This window comes from Macaca mulatta, chromosome X (assembly GCF_049350105.2).
Source record: "Macaca mulatta isolate MMU2019108-1 chromosome X, T2T-MMU8v2.0, whole genome shotgun sequence".
Lineage (NCBI taxonomy): Eukaryota > Metazoa > Chordata > Mammalia > Primates > Cercopithecidae > Macaca > Macaca mulatta.
The window spans coordinates 115,991,715-115,996,305 of NC_133426.1; positions in this window are offsets into that span (position 1 = coordinate 115,991,715).

The following is a 4,591-nucleotide window of genomic DNA, read 5'->3' on the forward strand; positions in this document are numbered from 1 at the left end:
ATTCTGTGAAGAAAGTCATTGGTAGCTTGATGGGGATAGCATTGCATCTATAAATTACTTTGGGCAGTATGGCCATTATCCTGATATTCATTCTTCTTATCCATTAGCATGGAATATTCTTCCATTTGTTTCTGCCCTCTTTTATTTCCACCCTCTTTTATTTCCTTGAGCAGTGATTTATAGTTCTCCTTGAAGAGGTCCTTCACATCCATTGTAAGTTGTATTCCTAGTTATTTTATTCTCTTTGTAGCAATTGTGAATGGGAGTTCACTCATGATTTGCTCTCTGTCTGTTAATGGTGTGTAGGAATGCTTGTGTTTTTCGCACATTGATTTTGTATCCTGAGACTTTGCTGAAGTTGTTAATCAGCTTGAGATTGTGGGCTGAGACAATGGGGTTTTCTAAATATACAATCATGTCATCTGCAAATAGGGACAATTTGACTTCCTGATTTCCTAATTGAATACCCTTTATTTCTTTCTATTGCCTGATTGCCCTAGCCAAATTTCCAACACTACGTTGAATAGGAATGGTGAGAAACGGCATCCCTGTCTTGTGCCAGTTTTCACAGGGAATGCTTCCAGGTTTTGCCCATTCAGTACAATATTGGCTCTGGGTTTGTCATAAATAACTCTTATTTTGAGATATGTTCCATCAATACCTAGTTTATTGAGAGTTTTTAGCATGAAGACCTGTTGAATTTTGTCAAAGGCCTTTTCTGCATCTACTGAGATAATCATGTGCTTTTTGTCTTTGGTTCTGTTTATGTGATGGGTTACGTTTATTGATTTATGTACGTTGAATCAGCCTTGCATCCCAGAGATGAAGCTGACTTGATCATGTTGGATAAGCTTTTTGATGTGCTGCTGGATTTGGCTTGCCAGTATTTTATTGAGGATTTTCACATCAATGTTCATCAGGGATATTTGTCTGAAATTCTCTTTTTTGTTGTGTCTCCACCAGGCTTTGTTATCAGGATGACGCTGGCCTCATAAAATGAGTAAGGGAGGATTCCCTCATTTTCTATTGATTGGAATAGTTTCAGAAGGAATGGTACCAGCTCCTCTTTGAGCCTCTAGTAGAATTCATCTGTGAATCCGTCTGGTCCTGGACTTTTTTTAGTTGGTAGGCTACTAATTATTACCTCAATTTCAGAGCCTGTTATTGGTTATTCAGAGATTCAACTTCTTCCTGGTTTAGTCTTGGGAGGGTATATGTGTTCAGGAATTTATCCATTTCTTCTAGATTTTCTAGTTTATTTGCATAGAGGTGTTTATAGTATTCTCTGATGGTAGTTTGCATTTCTATGGGATTGGTGGTGATGTCCCCTTTATCATTCTTTATTGCATCTATTTGATTCTTCTCTATTTTCTTTTTTATTAGTCTTGCTAGCAGTTTATCAATATGTTGATCTTTTCAAAAAACCAGCTCCCGGATTCATTGATTTTCTGATGGGTTTTATTGTGTCTCCATCTCTTTCAGTTTTGCTCTGATCTTAGTTATTTCTTGCCTTCTGCTAGCTTTTGAATGTGTTTGCTCTTGCTTCTCTAGTGCTTTTAATTGTGATGTTAGGGTGTCGATTTTCGATCTTTCCTGCTTTCTCTTGTGGACATTTGGTGCTATAAATTTCCCTCTACACACTGCTTTAAATGTGTCCGAGAGATTCTGGTACATTGTGTCTTTATTCTCATTGATTTCAAAGAATATCTTTCTTCTGCCTTCATTTCATTATTTACCCAGTAGTCATTCAGGAGCAAGTTGTTCAGTTTCCATGTAGTTGTGTGGTTTTGAGTGAATTTCTTAATCCTGAGTTTTAATTTGATTGCACTGTGGTCTGAGAGACAGTTTGTTGTCGAGAGACAGTTTGTTGTCATTTCTGTTCTTTTCATTTGCTGAGGAATGCTTTACTTCCTATTATGTGGTCAATTTTAGAATAAGTGCAATGCGGTGCTGAGAAGAATGTATATTCTGTTGATTTGGGTGGAGAGTTCTGTAGATGTCTATCAGGTCTGCTTGATGCAGAGCTGAGTTCAGGTCCTGGATATCCTTGTTATCCTTCTGTCTTGTTGATCTGTCTAAAATTGACAGTGGAGTGTTAAAGTCTCCCATTATTAATGTGTGGGACTCTAAGTCTCTTTGTAGATCTCTAAGGACTTGCCTTATGAATCTGGGTGCTCCTGTATTGGATGCATATATATTTAGGATATTTAGCTCTCCTTGTTGAATTGATCCCTTTACCATTATGTAATGGCCTTCTTTGTCTCTTTTGATCTTTGTTGGTTTAAGGTCTGTTTTATCAGAGATTAGGATTGCAACCCCTGCTTGTTTTGCTTTCCAGTTGCTTGGTAGATCTTCCTCCATTCCTTTATTTTGAGTTCATGTGCGTCTTTGCACATGAGATGTGTCTCCTGAATACAGCACACTAATGGATCTTGACTTTTTATTGAATTTGCCAGTCTGTGTCTTTTAATTGGGGCATCTAACCCATTTACATTTAAGGTTAATATTGTTATGTTTGAATTTTATCCAGTCATTATGATGTTAGCTGGTTATTTTGCCTGTTAATCGATGTAGTTTCTTCATAGCATCAATGATCTTTACAATTTGGCCTGTTTTTGCAGTGACTGGTACCCATTGTTTCTTTCCTTGTTTGGTGCTTCCTTCAGGAGCTCTTGTAAGGCAGGCCTGGTGATGACAAAATCTCTCACCATTTGCTTGTCTATAAAGGATTTTATTTCTCCTTCACTTATGAAGCTTAGTTTGGCTGGATATGAAATTCTGGGTTGAAAATTCTTTTCTTTAGAATGTTGAATATTGGCTCCCACTCTCTTCTGGCTTGTAGGGCTTCTGCTGAGAGATTTGCTGTTAGTCTGATGGGCTTCCCTTTGTGGGTAACCCGACCTTTCTCTCTGGTTGCCCTTAACACTTCTTCCTTCATTTCAACCTTGGTGAATCTGACAATTTTGTGTCTTGGGGTTGCTCTTCTCAAGGAGTATCTCTGTGGTATTCTCCACATTTCCTGAATTTAAATGTTGGCCTGCATTGCTATTTTGGTGAGTTCTCCTGAATAATATCCTGCAAAGTGTTTTCCAACTTGGTTCTATCCTCCCCATCACTTTCAGGTACATCAATTAAATGTAGATTTGGTCTTTTCACATAGTCCCATATTTCTTGGAGGCTTTGTTCATTTCTTTTTACTCTTTTTTCTCTAGCACTGTCTTCTTGCTTTATTTTATTAATTTGGCCTTCAATCACTAGTACCCTTTCTTCCAGTTGATCAAATTGGCTATTGAAGCTTGTGCATGTGTCACAAAGTTCTCGTATCATGGTTTTCAGCTCCATCAGGTCATTTAAAGTCTTCTGTACACTGTTTATTCTAGTTAACCATTCACCTAATCTTTTTTTAAGGTTTTTAGCTTCCTTGTGATGGGTTCAAACATCTTTCTTTAACTCAGAGAAGTTTGTTATTACCCACCTTCTGAATCCTACTTCTGTCACCTCGTCAAAGTCATTCTCCATCCTTCTTTGTTCTGTTGCTGGTGAGGAGCTGAAATCCTGTGGAAGAGAAGAGGTACTTGTTTTTTTAGAATTTTCAGCTTTTTCTGCTCTGGTTTCTCCCCATCTTTGTGGTTTTATCTACCTTTGGTCTTTGATGTTGGTGACTTACAGATGGAGTTTTGGTGTAGATGAACTTTTTGTTGACGTTGATGGTGTTCCTTTGTGTCTGTTAGTTTTCCTTCTAACAGTTAGGTCCCTCAGCTGCAGGTCTGTTGGAGTTTGCTGGAGTTCCATTCCAGACCCTGTTTGCCTTGGTATCACCAGCAGAGGCTGCAGAACAGCAAATATTGCTGCCTGATCCTTCTTCTGGAAGCTTCTTCCCAGAGAGGCAGCCACCTATATGAGGTGTCTGTGGGCCCCTACTGGGAGATGTCTCCCAGTTAGGCTACATAGGTGTCAGGGACCCACTTGAGGAGGCAGTCTCTCCATTCTCAGTGCTCAAATGCCATGCTGGGAGAACCACTGCTCTCTTCAGAGCTGTCAGACAGGGATGTTTAAGTCTGCAGAAGTTGTCAGAACAAGGCAGCACCTTTTGTTCAGCTATGCCCTGCCCACAGAGGTGGAGTCTAGAGGCAGTAGGCCTTGTTAAGCTGTGATGAGCTCTGCCCAGTTCAAGTTTCCAAGCTGCTTTCTTTACCTACTCAAGCCTCAGCAATGGCAGACTCCCCTCCACCAGCCAGGCTACTGCCTCACAGATTGATCTCAGACTGCTGCACTCACAGTGTGCTAGTCTCTGTGGGTGTGGGACACACTGAACCAGGCATGGGAGAAAAATCACCTTGTCTGCCAGTTGCTAAGACCTTTGGAAAAGCACAGTATTTGGGCAGGACTGTCCTGTTTTTCCAGGTAGTCTGTTCAGGCTTCCCTTGGCTAGGAAAGGGAAATCCAACCCCTTGCACTTCCCAGGTGAGGTGATGCCCTGCCCTGCTTCAGCTCCCCCTCTGTGGGCTGCACCCACTGTCCAATGAGTCCCAGTAACATGAACCAGGTACCTCAGTTGGAAAGGCAGAAATCACCCATCTTCTGCATTGAT